Source organism: Lynx canadensis, chromosome E2, assembly GCF_007474595.2.
Source record: "Lynx canadensis isolate LIC74 chromosome E2, mLynCan4.pri.v2, whole genome shotgun sequence".
In the NCBI taxonomy this organism is placed as follows: domain Eukaryota; kingdom Metazoa; phylum Chordata; class Mammalia; order Carnivora; family Felidae; genus Lynx; species Lynx canadensis.
This window is the reverse complement of record NC_044317.1, coordinates 33,571,124-33,597,122: the sequence shown is the minus strand read 5'-3', so window position 1 is coordinate 33,597,122 and position 25,999 is coordinate 33,571,124. Positions and strand designations below refer to the sequence as shown.

At 55.8% G+C, this 25,999-nt stretch overlaps 1 protein-coding gene across 6 annotated transcripts in view; it reads left to right on the top strand.

The window, feature by feature from the left end:
* The first annotated feature begins 4,684 nt into the window (after positions 1-4,684).
* Positions 4,685-25,999, top strand: part of ADCY7 (adenylate cyclase 7) — a 57,895-nt gene continuing 36,580 nt past the window's right edge. For 3 of the 6 annotated variants that reach the window (XM_030298824.1, XM_030298819.1, XM_030298820.1), the window contains exon 1: positions 17,584-17,748. The gene's annotated coding sequence lies outside the window, so the exon portion shown is untranslated. Of the gene's footprint in view, positions 4,708-17,583; positions 17,749-20,273; positions 20,286-23,648; positions 23,711-25,999 lie in introns of those variants that run through there. The other 3 variants (XM_030298823.1, XM_030298821.1, XM_030298822.1) reach the window with 3 other exon arrangements.

Sequence of the window (25,999 nt, the reverse complement as noted above, 5' to 3'; positions counted from 1 at the left end):
CAATTACTCAGATAGTGAGTCTCCTGGGCTGAGCCTCTAGTCTTCTTATCTCTTCTAACCTATTTTCCATCTCTGACTTTTTATTCAACTTGAACTTCCAACCTTTCTGTTGGTTTTTAATTTCTGCTCCCATGTTTTTCATGTGAGTTCTGTTTTTGTCCTCAGATGCTCCTCATTAAAAAACAGTATCCTATTTGGTTTCGTGATTACAATACATTTTTTGAATCTCTGCAGATATTAATGATACAGTTTTTTGCCTGCCTGCCTTGTCTCTGTGAACCTCTTCGTTCTGTTGTCTTTTTTTATTTTTTCAGTTTATTAATCTATTTTCAGAGAGAGAGAGAGCACGCACAGGTCAGGGAGCGGCAGAGAGAGAGAGAGAGAGAGAATCTCAAGCAAGCTCTGCACTATCAACGCAGAGCCCGACGTGGGGTTTGAACCCACAAACTTTGAGATCATGACCTCAGCCGAAGCCGGACACTTAACCAACTGAGCCACCCAGGTGCCCCAGAGATTGGGATTCTTCACTCCTTAAATGTTCAACCTCTGGCCTGTAATTAATTAATTAATTAGGCTTTTTTTTTTTTTTTTGAGAGAGAGAGAGGGCACAAGTGAGCAAGGGGCAGAGACACACACACACACACACACACACAGAGAGAGAGAGAGAGAGAGAAGCGGGGCTTGAGCTCACCCGATGTGGGGCTGGAAGTCACTAACCATAAGATCATGACCTGAGCTGAAGTCAGATACTTAACAACTGAGCTACCCAGATGCCCTAATTAATTTATTTTAGAGGGAGAAAGAGCCTGAGAGAGGGAGGGGCAGAGAGAGAGAGAATCCGAAGCAGTCTCTGCACTGTCAGTGCAGAGCCTGATGGGGGGCTCAAACCCACGAATTGTGAGATGATGAGTCGATATCAAGAGTCAGATGCTCAACCAACTGAGCCACCCAGGTGCCCCTCCACTCCCCCAACTTCGATTTAGCTCTGCCCTGTGGCCAGAGATAGCTGGCACTTCCAGTCTCTGAGCCTTTGGAGCTTCCCCAGTGTAACTGGGATTGCTTCTTAGTTTTCCCAGCCACAGGTTTAGGGCTGTGTTTCTTGTGTCTCCCAAGGCAGTATTACCGATCCACTCACTTTCCTCCTTTCACGTTCATACTGCTGTTTCTTCTCATTTCCTCCGTTCTTAGGGGCGCTGGAACCCTAACACCCATTCTAGTGGGCTTAAGGAAACAGTAAATGTAGATGATGGGTTCAATCCACCATCTTTTCTGGCCAATTTGCTTTTTTTCCAGTTTTATGGAGTTATAATGGACATACAGCACTGTGTAAGTTCAAGGTGTGTGCCATAATGATTTGACCTGGCTGGTGTTCTAACCTAAAACTGGATTGCCAGGGAGAAGGGTAGAGAAAGAGTCTATCTCAAGCCTTAAAAATCTGTTACCTCAGGGAGTGGCATGGAGGAGACGATTTCCAATTCTTATCTTTGGGTTGTTTCATTTTCTACTGTGAAGTACATAACCCCCTGCTAACTGAAACTCCTTAGCTGCATAGCCCGTCCATAGGTCCTCATGGAAGGAAGCTCCTCCTCTCTTAGGGGTGAGGAACGAGGACCACCAGGCTGGGAAGGCCAGCTTTGCTCCACGTAGTGATGAGCGAGAGGTTGAACCAGGACGGAAGCGATCAGCACCACCCTCGGGAACCTTGTGCGCTGTCCGCCTTGGCTGAAGTGCCCGTTGCCTGCTAAAGAGAAGGGCTGGTTTTGCTGAAATAAGTGACTCACAGCTTCTGTGACAGTGATTTATTTTAGGTTTTTAAGTCTTCTCTCTGCACAAGTGCGACAAGGCCCCCGAACTGTTGCCTGCCCCAGAAATTCATTCAGGCAACGAATGCTGATGGTTCTCTAGCAGCAGGAGCTGGCCTCCCACGGTGGACACCGCCCCTGGGCCAGTTAATAAGGGACTCTTCAGGCAAACGTGCTCTGGAGTTTTCCAACAGAGTGGATAATTAAGATCACAGACAGTAGATGTGGACATTTGGAGACTACACCCTCACCTGGATAGAGACACTGAAATTTAACTACAGCCCTTCAGTGTGGATTTGATTCCCTATGCAGACTTCTCTGCTCCAAAATTACTAAAAAATGTTTTTCACAAGGTTTTCAAACACAAAGATCTTTCATCGATTGGTTGATTACTGTTGTCTTAGTATGATGTGAGGTTGGTAGCTGATGCTGTTTTTAAAAAAATTTTTTTAATGTTTATTTATTTTTGAGAGAGAGAGAGAATGCAAGTGGGCTAGGGGCAGAGAGAGAGGGAGACACAGAATCTGAAGCAGGCTCCAGGCTTTGAGCTGTCAGCACAGAGCCCCATGCGGGGCTTGAACTCACGAGCTGTGAGATCATGACCTGAGTCGAAGTCCGATGCTCAACCGACTGAGCCACCCAGGCGCCCCTATCTCTTTTTTTTTTTTAATTAAGTTTATTTATTTATTTTGAGAAAGAGACAGCGCAAGTGGGGAAGGGGCAGAGAGCGAGGGAGAGAGGCAATTCCAAGCAGGCTCCGCACTGCTGGCACAGAGCCCGACATAGGGCTCAATCCCATGAACTGTGTGAGATCATGACTTGATGGTGTCCCGCTGACAGTTTTTCCTCAAATGGTAGGCAATTCATGCGACACTTAGATACTGAAGAAGTCACTCCTTTTCCTCTAGGATTTGAAGTGCCCTCCTTGTCACTAAATAAACTCACCTGGATTTTTAAACAACGCATATTTGCAGACCCCTCCCCAGGATCAGAACCTCTGGGAGTGGGACTCCAACTGTATTTGGAAATCAATGCCTTCGAGCCTTGCCTCCCAGGCTGGCCGGACAGCCAGCCGCACTGGCACCCCTGGGGAGCTTGGTGGAAATTAAAATTCTTGGTAGCCACTCCAGACACGCTGAATCAGACTCCGAGTGGGGCCCAGCAATGTGTGTCTCCGCCAGGCCTCGGTTCCATTCTGACGTTGGCTCCAGTTTTCCAGTCACTAACCGAGGGCAACATGCAAGGGGGCACTGGGAGCTGGCCGCAGAACAGAGGGTGGAGCCCGCTCAGCAATTAGTGGTAAGTTAATGGTTCGCACTGATGCAAGCATTGTGTTGAACTCGCTTTCCCCAGCTCCGTTTTCCTGTCTGCTGTCAGGAGAGTTGGTCATAGAATTGCAAAAACATGACACACACACCACAGGGTGGGAAGTCACAGCATCGCTCCCCACACCCCCCATGTGCCACAAAGGGCCCAGGGCTCCCTGCACTGTGCTTGAAGAGGCAGAAGGAAGAGGCCTGAGGGCGAGCCCGGCACGTCCATCCCGGGGCCCAGGGTTCACCCTTCACTCTCTTCAGGCTTGTCCTCGGCCCGCAGGTCACACCAGCCCGGAACTGAGGCACCCGCTGATCTTGAGGTCTGGGGCAAACTTACTTCCTGGGCTCTGCTCGGGGGCGGAGCTGCAGGGTGGGCGGGGCGAGGTGCAGAAGCGGGCTGATGAAGATTAGGTGCGCCCACCACCTCGCCCCCAGCGGGGATTCCCATTTTCCCGCGCAGGGAAGCTCCAGCTGCTCAGGTCTTCACCTGTGAGCACTTGGGACGCAGCAGTGACCTCGCCAGGGTAGGGGCCCAGCTCCGGCCCGCAAGGCCAAGTGCCACCCTCTGGACGCCCAGAGGCAGTGGGAACTGAACTCAGGGAATCAGGGCGCTTTTGCTGCATTTAAGAGCTAGGAGTCTCAGCTGGGGACCATCTGGGGTGCAAATCAGATTTTCACCTTTCAGCATCCCACCATCCGATTCCTTTCCTCGGCCTAGTTCCAAAGCAGGTGTCCTCTGGGCTGGCTTCTAGGCCTCCTGCAGGGTCAAGGCACAACCACCAGACCCTGGGTGTCTCTTCCCTGTAGGGTCACTAATGTACCCGGCTCCTGGATTTCATCACGGGGCACCTAGTAGACCAGAGTTTCTCCAACTGCTTGCCATAGGATCACCTGCGTGTTTGTTAAACTGCACATTCTCAGTAATCTTTCCTGTGGAACTGTGGCTGGGGCCTCTAGGGTTGGGACCGGAGAAACGGGCCTCACACCTGCCCACGTGACCCCTCTCTCAGCCAAGTGGGCATCTAGGATTCCGTAACAGGCATAAGTGCTGTTTGGACAAGTGGACTCATGAAGGTGTCAGTTAAGCGCTCTCCTGGTCTTGATTACCCCTTCAGTCGGTCTCCTTTGTCCCTCCCAGCTGTGACTCAGGAGCGCTTTCTTGCTCGCCCAGCCTGGGTGCCTCGGAAACAGGGCAGATGTTTTTGCTGCCAACTCTGGGGCCCCACCCTGGGTTGTAGGCAGCTGTGAGTGGGGTCACCATGGGGTTAGCCGCCTACCTTCTGAGGATACCTAACTTTCTTAGGCGGCTTTGTCTCCCGGTGCTCAGGGCGGTTCCCACCTCCGGACCCCCCAGGAGTTGAGAGAGGCAGAAAGTTTCAACCTAAGCTTCCTTCATCTTGGCAGCAGTGCATTAGCCCGAAGTCTATAGTTCCTTCTAGAAAGGGGCGTTCCTGGAGGGAGGGAGGACCGATCTGGAGCAGAAACAGTTGAACGAGTTTGCTAGAAAGTGTTTCCCTCTGGGGGTGGAGCAGCACCAGGTGCGTCCAAACACGTGCGGGACTTCGAGAAAACAGTTAATTTTGGAAAAGGTTTGGTTTCCTGCTCACGTTCTGGGGGGGCCGGGGGGGGGGGGGGGGGGGCCACGGTGGTCGTCCTCGGCATTTCTGGTGAAAATCGAGCAGGGCGGTGGCCCGCGGCGCCTGAATGGGGGGGACCAGGCGTCGGACCCCGCCGCGGCCCGGGGCTCTGGGCTCGGGGCTCGGGCGGCCAGCTGGGGGCGCCTGCGTCCGCTCCGCCGCCCCCGCCCGCGCTGCAGGATCCCGCCCGCGGCCGGCGGGGCCACTCGGGCTGCCGAGGCGGCGGCGGCGGCGGCCAGAGCGCCAGCGGGAGAGGCGGCGGCAGGTGAGCGAGGCCGAGGCGGCGGCGGCGGCGGCTGAGGTCCGGCCCCAGCGGAGGGGGAGGCGCGGCGGCGGCGGCCCCGGGTGGGGGGAGCGTGCGCCGCCGTTCGCGTCCCCGGGCCCCCGCGTCGTGGGGGGTGTCGCACGGGGTGTCTGCGCGCTGCTCGCCGCCCGACGGCCCGGCCCCACCCAGGCGGAGACCCCGGGGGGGTGTAGGGCGGGGGCGGTGTCGCCCGGCGGAGCCTCCGAGGGAGGGGGAGTGGAGGCCGGAGGCTGGGCGGGGCGGCCCCCAGACCCGCGGAGTCATCCCCGCTCCCTGCGCTCTCCTCCTCCTCCTCCCCAGGTTTGGGGTGGGTCTTCTCGGATGCTCCCTCTCTGGGCCCTCTACCCCCTCCCAGCTGGGGCGGCGGGAGACGCTTCCCAGACAGAGACCCCGCTGGGAGGAGCTGGGGCCCAGCCCCACTTTCCGGATGGCAAAACTGAGACCTGCCAGAGAGACACGGCTGTGGGCCTTCCCCGCCCTCCACCCCGGGCCCGTCACCTTCGGACCTCTGTTGGCAAGCTGGTTGGCTTGTGATGGTACAGAGGGGGCTGGTTGGTTAGGTTTCCCAGACTTGGACAAGGCCCGGGACTCTGGGGGCCATTAGAGCTGTTTAAAGTAAAAATACCTCGAGGGGAGAAGGCTCAGTGAGGTCCAGACCCGGGCATGGGGTTGGATGCAATTCAACCACAGCCCAGGGTGAGCAGGACCCCTCACCAATTAATGGGGCGCGGGGATGGGAAAGCCAGCAAGGCAAGCAGCTGCTGGCCCCTGCCTTGGATCCCCACTGGGGGAAACCTAAAACCTAACCCTTTCACTGAAGAAAGTGGGTTGACCCTGGTTGGGGCCCAGATGCTGGAGCCTTTTTCAGTGGGGCTTGACGTCTTTTCTCTCTGGTTTTTACGTGGGGTCCCCTCCCTCAAAGGCCAAGAACTCATGTGCTTTCTGAGTCAAGGCTGGACATGAGAGTTTAGGCCCCATTACTAGAATTGGAGCCTTTCAGATGAGGAACACAGCTGTCCTGGGTGGTTGGGCTGTGCAGAGAACATCCAGATCTGGACCAGCGTACTGAAGCACCCTCAGACCTGGTCCGGGGTGATGCTCAACAGAGGTACGAATGAATGACCAACAGGACTGCAGTGGTCTCAGGGCATGAGACTGAGGGGGCTTTGGGCTGTTATTTCAGTCCCTGCTTTGACACATGAGCAGCTGCCTTCATAGTGGAGGAGAACTTGTCTGGTGTGGACCTGGGCTGTGCGGGGCAGACCCCAGGTGTAGCTAGGAGGCCGCACAGAAGGGGCCAGCTGCGCCTGGGGTGGGGTGGGGGCAGCAGAGGTGGATACTAGGTGCCTCCCCTAGTGCTGAATGTTCAGGATCTACACACACACGTTGGGTTCTCTTCCCTCAGCCCTCGATGTTCTCAGGCTTTTGAGCTCTTGGGTCCTTTATGGAGGAGGGCAGGGAGAGGTGGGATTTCTCCGATTTCTGAGGCCAGATGGCTTACAGGGCCCCGGAGCATCCCTTGTATCGTTTGATCTTGTGAGTTAGGGCTGGAATGACTAGCCCCATCTATAGGTGGGAAAGCTGAGGTCATCAAAGGTCTCGTAACAAGTCAGTCCTGGATCTGGGACTAGGGCCTGGCCTCCTGGTTTTTCCATCCTGTTCTAGTGTGGCTCTGGTGAAATCTGTTGGAGTATACATCAGGAGCCTGACCCCACCCCAACAGGAAGAGTCTCAAATGCTCCCCAAGGGGAAAACACATTGCCTGGCCACCTCTCCCTTCCTCCTGTTCCTACCTGTTACCTGAGGGTGCTGTGGGGCTTTGCTGCTGATCCCCACCTCTTGGATCCTTTTCCTCTGTACCTGGGCACACAGGAGCTGGTGTTGGGGGATAGTGGCTTCTAGTGGTCCATGGCTGACTCCAGTAAGGGAGCCTCAAGTGGCCAGCCTGGGCAGGAGGCAAAGAGCTGAGTTAGGCAGGGGACCTGCCCTCCTAAGTCCATTAGCCCACTGGGGAGACAAAGTGGTTGCACCTTGACCCCAAGCACCTCTGTAGGGAGAGCCTCACACAGCAGGCAGGCCAGTCTGTGCACTGGACAGTGGAGGAGGATGGACAGCGAGAGGCCACACTGGGACATCTTTGGGGGAATCTGGTGATAGATCATTTTCTCATTCCTGCGTTCTGTGTTTTCAAAGTTGTCTGCAATGAGGAAGAAAGGCAAAACGTTCTTCCCTTTTCATTTGCTCTGGAGAAATTCTGGCAGTTCTTGCTGCCTCTGGAACTTTCACCAGAGTTTGCAGGTCTGGTCTGGGGGCAGACATAAAATTGCAAATTTAATAGGGCGTCCAATGGGAAGGTCCTAGGATTTTGAATATTTCAGCACAGATTAGCCTCAGAACTAACAGAACTGCCTGGAACTCAAGCAGAAGACCACATCCTAGCTGGTCTGTTGCAGACCTTCTTGTTGGCAGTGTTGTCTCTCCCACTGTGAGTCCGGAGGGTATCTGTGGCTCACGACCACCTGTTGGGGGGCTGCTGAGGGCTGGCTGGCAGGTGGATGGGAGCTAGGGGTGATGGCAGCTTCCAGGCCCTGAGCCACATCCATTTGGGAGCCAAAGAGAGTGGTTTCCTAAGCTGCTGCCTGGCCTAGATTGGAATTGAGGATAGGGGCTCTGGGCCCAGAGAGCACTTGATGACTTCATATCCCTGAGGGTCCTCACTGAGGAAGCAGACTGTGTGGGATCAGCCCCCTCTTAGACAGCTGACCTCAGGGGTTCCATTCAGTGCTGGCGGGGGGAGGGGGGGTTGGGTCGGTGGGTCAGGGACCCGGCCTGGGGACCCCTTTGACCTCAGGCTTTGTTTCTGGGACATTTGCCTTTCTCTGCCTCTTGGACATGGACATTTGAGCCTGAATTGTCACTTTAAGAGGGGGAAGGAGAAAGGCAGGAGCCCTGGTTCCCTTCCACCCTCAGCCTTCCACTGCCCTCTCTGTCTTCCAGCTTATTATAGAGGGGGCTAAATGGAGCACCACAGGGTGCGGTGGTGAGAATTGGGCCAGGGCCATTGCCAGGTGCGCAGAGCTGGCAGCAGGAGGCCACTCCTTCAGTTAATGACCACCTGCTGAGTGAGGTGGCTGTTTGCAGAGGGAGCCACTGTTTTCAGCTATTAACAACAAAGGCTATTATTTGCAAGGCCTGTGCCTGTCAGACAAGAAGGCAACCTCTGGAGGGGACCTCTGGGGCTTGAGTCTCAGCTCCACATTTCCTGGCTGTGTGACTTTGGGCAAGTGCTTCAACTTCTCTGAGCTGGTTTCTCATCTATGAAATGGGGACACTAAGAGCAATTATCTTGAAGGCCAAGGAGCGGTTCCAGATTAAAGTTGACCAAAGAGACAGGACAACCAAACACAGTATGTGAAACCCAAGCTGGAAAAAAAAAAAAAAAAAATCGTGTAAAGGACATTATTGGGACAGTTGATGAAACTGAATATGAACTATAGATAAAAAGCATTGTATCAATGTTAAATATCCTGGTAACTATCTATATGGGTCCTTGTTGTTAGGAAATATGCACTGAAGTATTTAGGGGTAGAGGGACACAGTTCAAATATTGATGAGAAACACCTATACAGACAGATAATAAAGTGAGACAAAATGACAGAAATAGGCAAAACTGCAAAAAAAAAAAAAAAAGTGTAGGGGAACTCCTTGTGCCTTTCTTATAACTTTTCTGAAAGTAGTACTTATTTCAAAATACAGAGTTAAAAACAAATGCCTATCGGGGCGCCTGGGTGGCTCGGTCGGTTAAGCGTCCGACTTCGGCTCAGGTCACGATCTCGCGGTCCGTGAGTTCGAGCCCCGCGTCGGGCTCTGTGCTGACAGCTCAGAGCCTGGAGCCTGTTTCGGATTCTGTGTGTCTCCCTCTCTCTCTGCTCCTCCCCTGTTCATGCTCTGTCTCTCTCTGTCTCAAAAATAAATAAACGTTAAAAATTTAAAAAAAAAATGCTTATCTAATGGTCAGAGTGAAATGAGATTGATTCATGTTACTTAGAATGGTGCCTGGCACTCAGGACACATTAGCTGTTATTGTCACTGTTGCCTTTTATTGTCATTAGTATGGGCAAAGTGTATCTTATTGTCACAGTAACCTGTGTGATTTTTCCACTCTATAGATGACACAGTTGAAGTCCAGGAAGGTTAAGTGGTTTGCTCCGGGTCACACAGCAGTGAGTCCAGAGCGCTGATAGGGGAACTGTGTACAAATTAGTTTGGATTCGTTGCCAGAATCCATAATTATGGGATTCTACACAAAAACCCAGATTTCTAGTCTCGTTTGCCAATTCACAGGGCCTGTAGCACTGCCTACATTCCCACGAGGCCAGCCAGTCTCACTTGTGATATCCTGTCTGGCCTCTGGGGTTCTGAGTTTGCCGTCCTGTCGTGCCCAAGGCTGGGGTCCCCTCCAGCATAGTGGCCAGAGCATCCTCCCACACCCTTCTCTATCCAGTGGGTGCTACAGGGCCCATACTCAAGTAACCACTGTGTGTATGTGTGTGTGTGGGGGGGGGGGGGGGGGCGCTGGGGGTTGCCAGGGAGGAGGGAGAGGAGCCTGAGGCTTTGTGGCTTCAGCCTGCTATGCCCTGTCATAGCTCGGTCCTCCCTCAATCCTACCTGCAGCCCTAAGCAGTGTGTCTGGCTTTTCCAAAGGGATGCATGGAATGGTTGGCTGACACCCCCACCCCACCACCCCTCTCCCCCTGCCCCGTGACTTGAGTGCTGGAGGAACTCACTGAAGGGTTCCCAGCCTGCAGTCTTCATCTCGGCTTGGTGTGTGTAGGTGGGTTGTCATTTATCCCCCCTGGACCCCTAGTTCTTCCTCCATAAAATGGGGTTTTACCACCTTTCTGGAGGGTGATCAGAAGGATTCAAGGGGCCAGCATGTCAGCCTTGAGCAGGGTGGATTTCTGCATATGTGGCTGTTCACAGTCTTCAGACTGTTCACCCCAGTGTCCAGCCTCCGAAGCCCCTGGTTCCCCACCAGCCTGGGTGCAGGGTCAGTAGGTGCCCAGGAGGAGAAGGCATACACGAAGGTCAGAAATGGGCAAGCCTGTCCACAGGGACTGCAGGAGGGCAAGGCTGGGCAGGCATTGTCCACATGACCTTGTAGGTATGTATGCCTTAGAGTCCCCATCTCACAGAGGAGGGAGCAGGCCCCATGGGGATGGTGGGAGGAGCTCACTTGGTGAGTCTCCCCCAACAGATGGGGAAACTGAGGCTTAGCAAAGCAATGTGACCTTCAGATGGCCCATAGCCATTCAGCCTCTCCCTCCTCGGCCCAAGGCTCTGTGCTGTGTTCCCAGGAGGAGGACAAAATCAGCTGGCATCTTAAGTGGCTTTAATTTTTTATGTTAATTACAGAAATAATTCACATTTATTATTGAAAGATCAGAAAACTTAAGCAATAAAGTGAGGACAAAAACTAGAATCTGTACTCTTTGAAGTAACCCATTAACGTACCAGCGTATGTCCTTCCAGAGGACTTTTTCTTTTTTTTTAAAACAAAGGACACGAAAACAAACTGCTCATGACAAGTTTCTTCACTGTCCTCTAAGGAAAGTTCGGTGTGTCCAACGCGCCCCCACGCTTTGTGAGTGCGGTCGCTGGGCTTCTCAGACCCCTCAGGCCGGCCCAGCATCTGCTACACGAGCCGCCCTGGTGGATTTTCTCTGTGCCCTGTGGCTGGACATCTAGGTTGTGCCTGATAGCTTTGCAGTAGGAGCGGTCCCCTGAAGAGCCGGCAGCGAGGTGTGGGGATTCTCTCCCGGAAGGTAAAATGAGGCTGGGGCGGCTTTGCAGACAGGACGCAGGTTTGCGGAAGGCGGCGTCTGGGGGCGTGGAGGGCGCTCCGCTCCCTGGAAACTGCTTTGTGGTCAGAGGATGAGACGGGGAGGGGCTTTGCAGGGAGAGGGGTTAATTGTCGCTGGCTGGTACTGGAAGCCTTTAAGCTCCCGTGGGGGAGGTGAGCGGAGGCGGAGGCCAAGGAGGCCGTGTGCCTGTGCCCGGTGCTGGTGGTGACTGTTGGAGCCTGGGACCCTGCAGCCGCCCCTGCTTCCTGCAGAGCGGTCTGGGGTTCAGGTTGGAAGCTCACCCTGGTTTGGTGGTTTGCGGGGTGGGGAGCTGTCTCCGCCCAGTCCCATCCCCCTTCCAGCAGGGAGCAGGCGTGAGTCTGGTTTTGTCACTAGGTTCTAGTTCTGAGACGACGCCCCCCCCGCCGCTCGTGAGTGGACCCCTTCACTGCTGACACTCAAATGAGACGACACGTGCCAGAGCTGTTTCAGCATTTCACTGTGGAAAAATTACATGTCTACAGGGGAAGACAGAATAGCGTGACCACCCCCGTATACCCATCCGCTAGCTGCCACCCTTTCCAGCTCTTGGCCAGCCTGGAGTCATCCCTGCTCCCACTTGCTGTCCCCTCCAGACCTATCACTTACTCTGTACAAATTGTAGTGTATGTAGGGGCGCCTGGGTGGCTCAGTCGGTTGAATATGTGACTCTTGATTTTGGCTCAGGTTATGATCTCACGGTTGGTGAGATCCCCACTTTGGGCTCTGTGCTGACCTTGTGGAGCCTGCTTGGGATTCTGTCTTTCTCTCCCTCTCTCTCTGCTGCTCCCCTGCTCATGTTCTCTCTCTCCCCAAATTAATAAATAAACAAACACCAAAGAAAATTTAAAGTTGTCATATATGTTACTACAAGATAAGGACTAGCCCCCCTCCCAGTATTATTACCACCCCTAAAACCTAGCAATAGTCTCTTAAGATTGTAAGTATCCATTCAAAGTTCAAATTTCCAATTGCTCTATACACATCAAATATACATATATATTTTTTTAATTTCCTAATGTTTATTCATTTTTGAGAGAGAGAGAGGAGAGAGAGCATGAGCAGGGGAGGGGCAGAGAGAGAGGGAGATACAGAATCCGAAGCAGGCTCCAGGCTCCGAGTGTTCAGCATGGAGCCTGATGTGGGGCTCGAACCCCCGAACTGTGAGATCATGACCTGAGCTGAAGTCAGATGCTTAACCGACCGAGCCACCCAGGTGCCCCTGTATTTTAGTTTTTAAAGATTTGAGTCCAAAAAATAAATAAATAAAAATAAAAAAAATAAAAATTTGAGTCCAAATAAAGTCTATATAATGCGATTGCATGGTATTGTTCTCAAGTCTTCTTTCCTCTGTAGGATTGATACTCATTCATTCTCTCCTAGGTGCCATGTTGATTTTTTTTATTTTTTATTTTTTATTATCTATCTATCTATCTATCTATCTATTTATTGAAGCAGAAGCTGGGTCCCTTTTCCTATAGTAGAGCTTCTATCATGTGTAACACGTTCCTTCTTCCTGTGAACCTCCTGGAAATGTGTAGTTGGATCTGGAGGCTTGATCTAATTCAGTTTCGGTTTGTACAAGAGTACGCTGGAGACAGAGGCAGGGTTGCAGACTTCTGCTGGGAGGTTTGCATCTCCTTTGTAATGCTGGCAGCCAATGACGTCCCGTGGCTTTAAGGTAGTAGCATTTTAAATTATAAACCTTTCCGTTTTCCACCTGGTTACAAGTGGGGCTGAGTTTGGCGTTGGGGTCGTACTTCCAGCTCGGGATGTTGTTATATATTTTTTTATTCCTGTTTTTTTTCTTCATAGTAGTTTTACCTGGTACCTTTTAATAACATGGGTAGTTTCTTTTCTTTAGAGAAAATTGGAAAAAAGTCATAAATAAGACAGATCTGAAAATAAAACTGCTAAGTTCTGTCACTTGGTGATAACGCCCAAGATTTACGTACATCCTTCTAGATTTTCTTGTGTGCAAACAACTATATGCACGTCTGTGGTGTTGTTAAATGAGAGATGGCACCCGACGTGCAGGTCCGTGGGCTGGCGTTTTCCCGCTGTGGCATCATGGTGGTCACCTCCTTCCCAGGGACTGTAGCGGGGAGCATGGCCTTCCTCCCTGCCCCTTAGCAGTTCACAGCAAAGCCGGGCGTGGGGGAGGACAGGCGGCTGCTGGCGAGGCCCAGCTGCCAAGTTTTTCAAAGGAAATCAGGACTTTTGGTTGGCAGGGCGGTAGCTTTCACATCTGTTCTTTGAGGATTCTCTGCTGTTGCTCAACGCACTGTGACCCTGGCTGCCCCTTTCCTTCTCCAAAGCCCCATCGCCCGGGTCTGGCAGGGGCTGGGGCCGTCGGGGTCGTGGGAGCCAGCCCCCTGGGCTCTGGTAGGCCGTGCCACCAACATGATGTAGTGTTGTTCATCTCTCCTTGTCCTGGCATTGGCCCTGTGACAGGCGGCAAATTTCTGCACAAGGAAGGACAGTGGTTGAGGGAAGCTGAGTTTAATAGCTAAGGTGCTGTTTACTTAGCACATGTGTTCATTTGGAGTGGCTTTGAGGCTCACCCCAAGTCGCCCCTCAGGACCACTGGTTACATCCTGTAACTTGTAACCAGTTGCATGACTTCAGCCAGCCCCATCTCCCCTGGAAACCCAGTTTCCTGCCTGTTGAGTGAAGGAGTGAGCAGAGCGTGTCCCTATGTTCCCAGCCTGGGAAAGAAAAGGATCCCAGCACATCCCTGAGGCCACAGCCAGGAAGAGATGAAGGCAGAGGGGCTGGAGGTGAGTCGATGCTTTGGAATGCACCCCCCCCCCCGGCCCCGCCGAGTGTGAAAGATGATTCTGGGAGTAGGGTGAGTAATGGGGCCACAGGGCTGTGTCTGCTTCAGCGAGGCACCCTCCATGGGTATCACACCACAGCCCTCCTGCCCAAGAGCCTGGAAGAGCTGGGGCCAGTAGACGGGCCTTCCCAGTGCTAAGCCAGCCTGCTCTGTCTTCCCAGGCAGGTGGGCAAAAGGGGACATACGTGCTGCTGGTGCCACAGAGGGGGTGCTGGGTTTCTGCTCTATGCTCTTGTTGGGAGAATCTGAGTGTGGATCAATTAGGCAGAAATGTCCCTGAGGGCCTCTGGAGTGCCTGGTGCTGGGGAGAGGTGCGTCTCATGGGAGAGAAGAGGTGATACTTGGTCGCTCCTGAGCAGGCAGGGCCGCTGTGGCCACAGGGAGTCATTCTACCTGTGACCGGAGCTGGAGGCTCTGCTTCCAAGGTGGCTCAGCCACAGGGCTGGCGGTGTGGGGCTGGCTGGAGGGAGGGGCCTCAGTTCCCTGCCGCAGAGCTGCTTGAGCATCCTCACAACATGGTGTCTGGCTTGCCCCAGAGCCAGTGAGCCAAGAGGGGGCCAGGGTGGAAGCCACTGTGTCTTTCGTGACCTCAGAAGTCACGCGTTGTGATTTCTACACTATTTTGTTGCTTCTGAAGGTAGTACGGGAGGGGCATGAACACTGAGTCGGCCTCGTTTGGAGGCGGACTACCAGAGTGGCAGAGATGGCAAGCATCTTGTTCCCACATAGTTCCAACGAAAGTCCCAGAACTGAATCTCATTGGGCCACTTTGATCAAGTTCCATGCCCATTCCTCACTGGACAGTGGTCCTGGGCCCACCCCTGGAGGGCTGGTTCCCCACAGGAACAAGGAGCTGTTACCAGAGTGGAAGTGGATGCTGCAGAAGGAGGGTAGCACTGTAAACCGTCTCTGGAGAGGCCCGTGGCACTGTGTGGCCCAAAGGCGGTAATGATGGGACACTGGCGAAGGCTTCCTGGAAGAGGTGACCTTTGTACTTGTCTTGGCAAGATGGTGGCATTTTTATTTTTTTAATGTTTATTTAGTTTTGAGAGACAGAGAGAGAGTGTGAGCAGGGGAGGGGCACAGAGAGAGAGAAAGACACAGAATCTGAAGAGGCTCCAGGCTCTAAGCTGGAGGTCGGGCTCTAAGCCCGACGTGGGGCTCGAACTCACAAGCCGTGAGATCATGACCTGAGCCGAAGTCGGACGGTCAACCAACTGAGCCACCCAGGCGCCCCAATGGGTGGCATTTTTGACCATTTCATTTTGGCTGTGCCCTGGTGGTCTGAGTCAGGACATGAAAGAACGAGGTGTGGAATGTGGGCTCGGGGATGTGCTGGGATCCTTTTCTTTCCCAGGCTGGGAACATAGGGACACGCTCTGCTCACTCCTTCACTCAACAGGCAGGAAACTGGGTTTCCAGGGGAGATGGGGCTGGCTGAAGTCATGCAACTGGTTACAAGTTACAGGATGGAGCTAGGGCCTTCTAACTCCTAATCAGGGAGGATGGAAAGATGAGTTGTAGGGGGTCGGGAGGAGGAGCCAGGACTTGACTCAGGAGGCACAGAGAAGCCACGGAAGGCCTCTGACCAGGGCAGGCATGCAGTGGAGTGGGATCTGGGGTTTGGAACTGAGAGAACACCCTCTGGCCTCCCTCCGCTTCTGACTTTAACTTAGCGCTTACTATGTGCCTTATACGCATTTCTCACATAAGCCTCCCAGCCTTCTGAGGAGTTGGGTGACTTTACAGGTGGGTTCCTGGGCTGCCAACGTTGCTCAGGGGGTCTCTGACTCTGTTGCTCTGAAGCCTCTTCATCCCGCATCCGTGGGACAAGAGGCTGGCTTGGTAAATCGCCAGCCTGGTTGCTCAGACCCCTTTCCGGGTATGGTGAGCCCCCTGACTTTAGGGGAAGGAAAAAGTATTTCCCTGCTCACACCCCCTCCCAGAAGCCTGCCTGGAGTCCAAAATGCGATGGGTGCTATGGGGTTTCTTCCCGAGGGAGGGGCTTGTCATCTGGTGTCAAACGAGGCCAAGCTGTTGGCTCCGGGCTCTGCGTTATTTGTCCTTTGGCCGCCTGACAGCCCTGTCTGCCTTGTTTTTGCTACGGTGTTACGCCCTCTTGCCCACTGTTTCATGGCCTTGCCACTTTCTACAGCCTGTGGCTCCCAGGTGGCTGAGGTCTCTCCGCCCTGAGCTCTGGACCATGTATCTTGTCTTTATGGGTGGTTGTCCCAGACCTTTGGGCAAGCCGTTGTGGGCATGTCTCAGCCTGGGGGTTTGGCTGATGGGGGCTGTGTCCAAGTCACATTTGTGTCCGCAGCACCAGAGAGGGGTCCTGCCCATGGGGAGGAGGGCAGGTGTTCCTGAGAGGAACAGAAGAGGGTCGGGGCCATGCCTGCGCCCTGGCACCTGGAGTGAACAGAAACCAGTTCCTGGGCTGATGCTGAGAAAGCCTGAGCTTGCCCCCCCTTTGGGGGAGTTTGTTCGGCAAGTTTAGGAGCGCTGAGTACCAGGGCGTAGAGGTCTCTGGTGAGGGTACCCACTGAGGAGGGGGTAGTGGGGCTTGGAGTAGCCTGTCCTCAGGGAAGCCTTTCTTTGGCCCCAGGATGGTCACGGGTGAGTGTTTGACCACAGAGTCAGATAGACCTGAGTTTGAATCCTGGCTGTGCCTTTTGTTAGCTGTGTGTGCTTGGGCAAGTGAGTGGCATCTCTGAGCCTCAGTTTCCTGCTCTGTAGAAGGGGCATAATAGCAGGACCTTCCTCATGGAGCTGATGGGCAGGTGTGTGAGGCCGTCCCCAATGCCAGCACACAGTCAGTGTCTAAATGCTGGTCGTAAAGCACATTAGCCTGTGTGCACAGATCCTGTCTGCCAGGACCTTGAAGTCTGTCTGAGGGCTGGGGTGTCAGGTGCCCAGTGGCCAGGGTTGGGGATGTAGCAGGTTGGAAGGGAAGGGTCTGACCACTGCCTCCTCTGAGGAGGGAGCTGAAAGGGGGGTCTGGGGAGGGTGGGAGTGTGAGCTGGGAAAATCGGGCTCTGTTCTCCACTTTGTTACCAAACAGTAGGTTCTGCTGTCAGGATAAAAGGTAGAAAGTGATCCCAGGCCCCCAGGTCACATGCTCAGCGGGTGACTGAGGACCAGCAGTGCCTTCTTCCTCTGTCTTGGGAGGCTTCCGCTCCCTGCTTCCCAGCCCTTCATAACTGCCGCCTCACAGCTGAGCACCACATGATCCCAGTGGGGGAAACTGAGGGCTGGCAAAGCAGAAGGGGCTTGATTCCTGGCATCCTGGGGCCCAGGGCTGTTGGGATTCTTTGGGGGCTCGAGCTGCTTGGAATAGGGGCTCCAGGCATGGGGGCAGCTGGGAGATGGAAAGGCAGCAGATGAGGCTGGAGACCTTTGGCCTCTCAGAGACGGATGAAGCCCCCTCACTAGGTGGGTGGGGAAACTGAGGCTCATGGCCTGTCTGTGAGTGGCAGAACCAGCATGAGGCTCTGTGCCAGGCTGCTCTCTCACTTTTAATGCTCATCAAGGATGCATTTGCTCCTGGCCTCCAGCCGTCATCTCGGGCCTTCTAACGGAGGCTTGGTGCTCGTTTTATTTTCACTTGTTGAAAATTGTTCCAGCTTAAAGCTTCCAATTTCCATGAAGTCATTGGAGCCAGGAGCCTGGCCCGATGCCTCCCCCCACTTGTGTTGAGGGCCCCGCTGCAGCTGGGAGCGGCCCCCCCCCCCCCCAGCCCCGGAGGCGCTGAGCTGAGGGTTCGGCTGTAGCTTTTGTGAGGCGGCTGCTGCGGAGCAGGAAGTTGTGGGTCCCAGATGCGACTTGCTCTCGTTAGGTAGCCGGGCGAAGGCGGCCTCGCATGTGTGAGCCTGGACGCGGGCCGAGAAGGGGCGGGTGAGGGACGGCCCACTCCACGCCGGCTCCTCAGACCCTGGCCTGGCCGTCCGGGGGCCCCGGAGGAGAGCCAGGTAAAGCGGGCTGTGGGGACGGGGCGCCATCTGTCCCAGCGGCCCGGGCTGGGCGGGGGCCGGACAGGGTCTGGGCCGCGGGAGGTGGGGCGGCTCCCGGACACAGGACCAGAGACCGCTGGTCGTGGGCTTTGCCCAGCTTGACGAGGAGGTGCCGTCATGACCGCGGGGCGGGGTGGGGGGGGGGGGGGGCCTGGACGTCTGGGAACCGTGGACTTGCAGATGCCCGCTCTGCCTTTCAGGGTTGTAATTTCACACTTACAAGCCCGCTTCTCTGTTCTCAGTGACGGAAGGATCGTCGGGGGAAGGGCAATCGAACTTCTTTTGTGAAGTAAAAATGAATAGCCCCCAGACAAACTCTGAAAGTGCTACATGCCCCAGAGACAGAGAAGCAAGACGCCCCGGGAAGTGGAAGGGTCTCCCTTTGCCTCCAGCCCCTCCCAGTCTAAGGCCCCCGGGGACCAGTGTGCACCACTGGGACTAGGTCCCTCTGGATCATTCTATGTGCTCTTCCAAACACATGTACACAGGGCAGATCAGGTGCTTCGCTTCTGTGTCACTACCTGGGGTTCAGGGCAGCTGGCACTGGGCGCTTCCTCTCTGGCCAGCGCTTGGGGGAGGGGAGCGGAGGGGTGAGGAAAGCAGAGGGCTGGGCTGGGCCTCCATGCACGGGGCCCCTGGCCCCGAGGCCTGGCCGGAGTCCGGGCGGGCTCTGCTCCGATGTCTGTGTGGCCGTGGGCTGTCTGCCACAGACATGCGGGTGGACGGCCTGAGGGTGGCCGCCTAGAGAGTGACTAGACCAGCTTTTCTCAGACGGGGGCCCTATGGTGGTTTTAGGCCGTATGTGGATGAACATGCTTAAAATTTGTTAGGTATCTATTTTAATGTGTTTTAGGAAAAGGAAAAAAAAAATCCTATAAATAGGACCTTGGATCTGTGACTTCATGATGTCCCTTTGCCTGGGACAAAGCTAAAGAAGATACGGAAACGAGAAGTGAGCAGACTTAAGAGGAAGTGTGAAGTGACCGGCTCGGCCGGATGTGCATGTGTCCGCGGAATCGAAAGTCTGGGAGGGTTTCTTCTGGGAGGGTCTGTTCCTAACCAAGCTGTGGGTCTCCCCACCTCCAGGTTAGGGGCCTTCTGGGGCTTTCCTGTGGCTTCTGATGTGAGGTGTGGGTGCAGAGGAGGGGAGGCTGTCAGATTGTTCCGGATTCTGGGCCCTCAGAAGGGAAGGTGTGAACTGTGTGGGGGAAGAGCCTCCTGTAATGTTTTAGTGAAAAGAAGTGGCCGTTTACTGGCAGCCGTTTTCTGGGGGCTGGGAGGGGAGGGGTGGCCTCGAAGGGCCCCTTTGCCAGGAGTGGGTCTCAAGAGAGGAGGTCTTCCTGTGGGTCCTACAGCAATGGGGGCTGATACAGGGAGGGTCTAGGCAGTGAGCAGTGGGAAGGAAGGGGCAGGAGCAGGGCTTCTAAATAAGCCAAAGGTGCTTTTCAGGAGGAGATACCGGTCAGATTTGATGTGGTTGTGAGGACATGCACCCCCTTTACAGTTTATAACTCTTGGTTTAACCCATTTCCTGCTCCCCTCACCTCTACCCTGTGGTAGGTGCCTTTTGCCCCCCAGTTTGCAGAGGAGAAGACAGAGGCCCAGAGGGGCACTTTCTTGTCCCGGGTCACACAGCGAGTCAGTCCCCAGGGCTGTCCAGGTGTATACACTGCCTGTCACGGAGAGCCGCCATGTCTGAGGCCTGTAGGGGGTCAGGGCACAGTGCCCCTTCTTTGGAGAGGCTGCGTGGGGCAAAGCTGAGCAGGGGCTCTGGGTGGCTTTGAAGAGTTAGTAGGACGTGATCCTCACCGTGGGGAAGGAGGAATCAGGTTCCTCTAAGTTGGGTCCCCCACCCTGCAGGCCTGGCCTGACCCTTGTCTGCACCCACTGCAAGGTGGCGGGGGCTGGGTCAGGGCTCCCCCGCAGCTGGGCCGTGCCTCCTGGGTCATGTGCTGGGGTCCTGCTTCAGCTGGCGGTAGATGATCTGACCCTTTGGATTTTCCATGACTTGCCATCCTCCCATACTGGAGTTCATCAAGAGGTGATGGGTGGCCCATCCCTCAGTGTCCTTGACCTTTCTCCTGTCCTGGAGGAAGGGGGTGTGGGGCGCATTGACACTCAGCTGGTGGCAACTTTCCATCTTCCAGGGCCTGGGCAGAGGGCAGTGCTTCACCCAGTTGGGACCGTTCTGGGGCTGCTGAGGGAGCAGGCAGAGCGGGTCGCGCTGGACGCTCGAGTGGGAGTGGCTGATTCCAGCCTTGCGTGGGGTCGGGTCTCAGGGATGGGAGGGAAGCGTGGGTGGTGGGCCTGTTAGGCATTTCGTGTGCTTGAAGAGACCTGCGTAGCTACGAGCTGGGAGTTAGTTTGGCTCAGTGAATGAGACCATCACATCTGAACAGCCAGAGAAGCCAGGGGTCTTCTGGAGGTCCTTGGGTCCAGCCCCCTGCCTCCGGGCCCCACTCTGCCTGTTTCCAGCAGCATGTGAGGTGAGCCAGGTTATTTGAGCCAGTTTCCTGCATCTGTAAGTTGTGTCTCTCATGGTTCCCGCTCAGGCGGTTATAGGCTTAAACAAGGGGGGACATGTTGCACCTGGTGCAGGAGAGCCCCGGCTCCGGGGGAGGTGTGATCGCTGTCATGTAGCTGTGTTGGGGGCTCTCCTCCGCCTGTCCTGTTTCAGGTGGGAGAGGCCTCCCTGGTAGCCTGCAGCCCTTGGGCTAACTGCTGTCTCACAGTTCCTCAGTCCCCTCCTCTATGAGGTGGCAGTGCCCAGGCAGGTTGCTGGGGGACTGGAATATGCATGAAAAACTCTGCCCAGCCGTCTGAGACCAGCACACCCATGTCTGGGGTTTCCCTGGCGGCCTGTGTGTGTTGAGTGCTGCCAGCCTGCTCCCCCGCCCGGTGGCCCTCCAGCTCTGCCCCTGCCCTGGCTTGCAGTCTCCACTCACCCACAGGGCTCTTCCAGCCCCCACCCCCCAGGGAGGGTGGCAGGGCGCCCACCCAGCAACCGTCGGCATCTGGCTCGACCTGCCGCTGCCCACGGAGTTCACAGCCGGCCACATCATGCCTGGGGTGTTGCCAGATCCTGGGTGCAGACCTGGGCTGAAGCACCTTCCACTCCCTGATGTTCCCTGGAAGCCCTCTAGGTGCTGGGGTGAGGTAGGGCGAGACTTGGGTCGGAGGTGGGCTCAGTTCCTCTTTGGTGACCCTTCTCCCCATGATACTGGGTCATCCTTTCTCCCACCATCTGCTGATCACGTTAACAGACAGGTCTGTGCCATGGGCATTGCCTGAGCACCAGCCAAGTGCTGTATGGGAGGGGAAACCGACAGTCCAGATGGGGTAGGATGGCCGACCCTGAGCCCTGGAGAAGGGGTTTGTGGGGTTCCTGGGTTCCTCCGATGCACACACTTGGCCAGTTTCTCCCGTCTGGTGTCACATCTGAACCCCTTCTCCTGGCTTCTGGGGTCCTCCGGTCCCAGCCCACCATGCTGGTCCAGTCCCACCTCTTGTGGCCTCTCGTGTACTCCGGGGTCAGCACGCTGCTTGCCTCTCTCTTGCCCTTTGTCCACGCAGCCCCTCTGCTCAGGGCTTCCCTACCTCATACCCCATCCTGGCCCGTGTCACCCATGTGGAGGCCCCCTCCTCGGGGTCTTCAAGCTCGGGGGCTGAGGAGGCTCGAGTGGTCTGCTCTGGAGTCAGTCGTCTGGCAGCTTTCCCTCTGCCCGAGCTCTGTGAAAATCCCCCCTGTCGGTGCCGGGGTCAGGGGACACCGGGGGCACCCTCCTCTGTCCGTTCTCCCTGTTATTCCCCTGTGTGTACCCCTCCCTACAGCAACCACTGGAAGCATTTACCCGTGACTGTGCCCAAAGGAAAAGAAACAAATTGAGGTCTTTGCCGCGGGTACCCCAGTTCTCAGACATGTACCTGGCCCCCCAGGCTTACCTCCTCCCGCTTCTTCCTGGACGGAAGTACTCATGGCCCAGGGAGGAGTTTGTGTCCTCCTGGGGTTGCAGCACAGCAGGCCTGGCTTCTAGGGAAGAGGAGGCCCCCAGGGGATGCATGTAGTAGGCAGTGCCACCAACCACCTCTTAGGACCCAGAATATGCTGGTGGGGACCGCTTTGTCTTCTAGGATTCGGCCCTTGCCGTCCCCTGCAGGGACCTTTCCTGCCCCTGGTTAGTGGCTCAGTCTCACTGCTTCTGGGACCAGCTGACTTGGGTGGATGGCTCCTGGTGTCATTGGCTGGCTGAGCAGGGAGAGGCCCAGGAGCATGGGGCACAGCCCCTCCCTGCACAGATGGGAAAACAGCCCCAACGGGCTTCACAGCTTTGGGGCTGGTGTGCATTTTCCTGATCAGAGCTCTATTGGAGGCACGGTTTCCTCAGGCCTCCTTAAGTGGTGGGGATGTGGACGAGGGGCCACCTGTCTCCCCCTCCTAGCCTCAGCCTCCCCATCTTTGCAGTAGGCAGGCTGCCCCCCCCTCCTGCACATCCCCTGCCAGTGTGTGCCAGGGTCTTCCTGGCTCTGCCAGTCTCTGCTCCCGGCCTCCCATACCTGTCTCCCTCGGGCCCCATCTGGCTCGGGGAGGAGGAGCCCTTTGAAGTCAGCTGGAGGCGCTGCTTTAATGGGGGACCCAGACTAATGGGGAGGCATCCTCTTTTGAAACACCCAGACTCCCTGGAGCCACCATTGAGGCCCCCCGGGGAGGGGGTGCCTTAGCACCAGGTAGTGCCCAGGGCAGGGACCAGCACTTCTGCATCCTTTGTCTGGCCCTGCTTTCTGGGCAGGGGAGCAAGGGAAGGGCCCCCCCGCCGCCCCAACTTGTGTTTGGAGCCACTGGGGTGACCCCACCTGATGGCAGACCCTGTGTACTAGCCTCTCTGTGAAGTCCCTGAGCATTAGGTACCATTACCAGCCCATTCTCTGAGTGAGGAAACAGGCCCAGAGAGGTTAATGAATGTGCCCATGGTCACACAGCGCCTCTGATGTTTGGTCCCTGAGGCTTTCCTGCCTTCTTGACTCCTCAGCCCCAGGCTGCTCCTTGCCCATCCTAGCATTTCTCTTCCTCATGTGGCTCATTTATTACATGTGTCTCCTCTTCCCCAACAACACACGCTCTCCAAGGGACCTTGCTTATCATGGCCTTAGCCTGTCACCTGGTACCTGGAGTGGGCAGGGGCTCAGTGAGCACTTGTTGGATGGAGGAGCACGGGCACCATGGCGGTGGGGGGTGGGGCGGGGGGGGGGTGCTTTCCTGTCATTGAAGTAACACAAGTTTGGCCCCCTTAAGTGTGTGAAGTTTCTGGATTTAGGAGGAGTTTTTATAGTCATGAGGTCATTTCACGGCCAGAATAAACTGGCAAGCTCCCCACTGCTCAGGTGAGAAACTCAGGCTGAGAGGCAGGTGACCTTACCTAGCTCATGCAGATGGGGACAGGGACACCGGGGTTGGGACCAGCCCCCAGTGCCTGCCTGCTCAGCATGGGCTGTATTTGTCTCAGTCTGTGGGGCTTGGGTTTAAGTGTCCCCTGTGTACCAGGCAGGTGTCAGATTTTGGAAGTTGAGCAATGAGTAGCCAGACATCGGCCTTGGGGGAGGCATCAGGTAGCCGGGCAGTGACAGGCCAGGTGTCCTGTGTTTCGACACAGGCACTGGGAAGGGAGAGCCAGGCACTGAATCCATTTTAGGAGGGAATTGGGCAGCCCTCCTGTGGAAGGTGGTGGCTGGGCCTGGCTCTGAAGGGTTGGGCAGGAGTTTGCCAGGCAGAGGGAGTTTTCGGGGTGGGGAGGTAGGCTGTGCTTTTAAGCGGCCAGAGCCTGGAGACAAGAGGGTGGGGCTTGTTTGGGGAACTGAAATAAGTCAAATTGTGCAGTCACGAAGAAGGCCTCTGGAAGCCCCGGAGGAGGTTTTTGGCCAGGGGGTGAGCACAGCTGGGCTTGGTGTTCTTGGGGACCCAGACAGGTGCAAGAAGCTCTGGCAGGCTATCCCAAGGAGAAGCTTGTGTTTAGGGGTGCATGGGGCTGCTGTGGACTGGGGATCCATCACAGCGGCTTCCTGTACCCAGCCAGAGCCTGGCTCTGGAAGGCAGGAGTTTGTGGCAGGAAGGAGTAAGTAACCAGGAATGGGGGGCCTAGCTCTAGGGACAACTGAGCTGTAGGGAGGGTCTCCTGAGCCCCCCGTGTGGGTGTAGTTACAGAGGCCAGGCTGTGGTTTGGGGGTAAGGGAGGTCGGCTAGACCTGCTTCCCCTGCAGAAGGGCTCCTCCAGGCTCTGGGCTGGGCTTTCATCAGGCAACCCCCCCTGCCCATCACGTGCCCCCTTGGCCTCGCTCAGGTACTCAGGAAGCCTTGAGGAAGTGGGATCTCAGCACTTTGGGTTAGAGCCGGGCACTCTGCTGTCTGGTGCTGTGGGAGCCACATGGGGCGGGGGGGGGGGGGGTCTGTGGATGAGGCAGTGGCTTCGGGGGCCCAAACTAGACAGTGATGTCTTGTTGGGCTCCATGGATGGCTGGGGGAGGCCATGGCCCCTCCAGCATGGCCTGCTGAGTTCTGGGCAAGGATGTCTTACTGTCTGGTTTTCCCACTGACCTCTCTGTGGCCAGCTTGCTAGTCTGAGTGGGACCGGACCAGAGTGGGTAAAGGCTCCCACTCTAGCTTGGGCCTCCTGACATTCGGCCCAGGGCTCCGTCCCCTGCACTGCTCTGCCTCTGGCAGGTGGGCTACTTCCCTGCATTGCCTGAGAGAGGCAGGAAGTGTAGCCAAGAGACGCAGGAGGGTCTTTTCCTGGTTGGTATTTAGAGCACTTTCTTGCTTTCTTAATTCCGCAGGGCAGATTGCTCCCCAACTTAAAACTGCCTGAGTGAGGGCGCTGTGCATCCAGGCCTTCTTCCCATCTTCCCTTCACCCCTACCCCAGAGGCCAAGCTTAGGGCTGGTCCCCTGGCCCACAAGCAGTTGCACTGGCTTGTCCTTCCCTTGTGTGTCCATCCAGCCCAACCCAGGGTCGGGTAGAGGTGGGAGAGTGGGGCCCCAGCCAGAGGGAGCTCCCCAGGCTGTCAGGAGAGGGGAAGATAGTTGGCTCTCTGGGCCACAGCTGCCCAGTGAGGAGCTCTGAGCTATCTTCGAGACTCCACAGTCAGCATTTCCCAAAAGGAGTTCATTGGAAATTAATGCAAAAAAGGGTCCCTTGAACCAAACAGACCGGGGAATATTTAGCTGTGTTTAACTCAACAGGTTTCTTTTCTGCAGGAAAGCAAAGCCTTCTCAGAGCCTTTAATTGCTAATGTATACAGGGACTCTTTAAAGGAGGAGGAGGAGAATGTCAAGCCCTGCACTGCCTGTGACCAGAGTCCAGTGTGGGTGGGGCTGGCCATGTGTGTGTAGCTCTTCGTGGCTCTGCTGGTGGGCAGCACGCCTCAGGAAATGTAGACGGAGGGTTAAGAAAGAGCTGGAGCCTTGGAGTAGGGCAGGTCTGGGTTTGAATTCCAGCTCTCCTGCTTTTCAGCCAGGGGGCTTTGAACAAGTAGGTTAGGATTCCAGAGTCCGCCCCCAGCTGGAAAGAGAGTGAGAGCAGCTCCACCCACACCCACACCCCCACCCTGGGGGATGGGGGATGGGCTGCGGGGGGGATGGGCTGCGTGGGCCTTGCCCCTGCCTGTTCCTGACAGGCGCTCACTGAGGTGGAGGTTCTCAGACGAGGGAGGCCAGAGGCCGCTGGGAGTCTCTCTAGTTGGGTTCAGAGGTTGCAGAGCCTGTCCTGAGGGCAGGTGTTCTGCTTTCTCTCCTTGAAGCAGGCCTGCAAGGCTTGGGGTGGGGTCCCCATGCTGCCTGGGATGCCAGATGGCAGTTCTCTCTGACACTGTCCACCTCCCCTAGGGCCCAGGTTGGGTGGCTGGACGGCCTCTCTGTCCAGGCCCTGCCAGGCACCCCACGGGGGCGTCAGCCCCTGTCGCTGCTCAGGGCCCCAGATAGCAATTTTTAGGTGCTGACCACTTTTAGGCTAGGCCACTCCCAGGGCAGAGTAGGGGGCCGGAGCTCACGACTGGGTCATCGGGGAGGGGAAGGGGCAGGTGCCCCGCTGCCTGCCTCCCAGACCCCACAGCCCTTTCTGCCAACTTGGTAATACTTGTTATCTCGACTTGGGTACTTTGTGTCGGGTGGAGCCTCGACACCCTGCGTGCCTTACCCCCATTGAATCCTCTCAAAGCCCTGC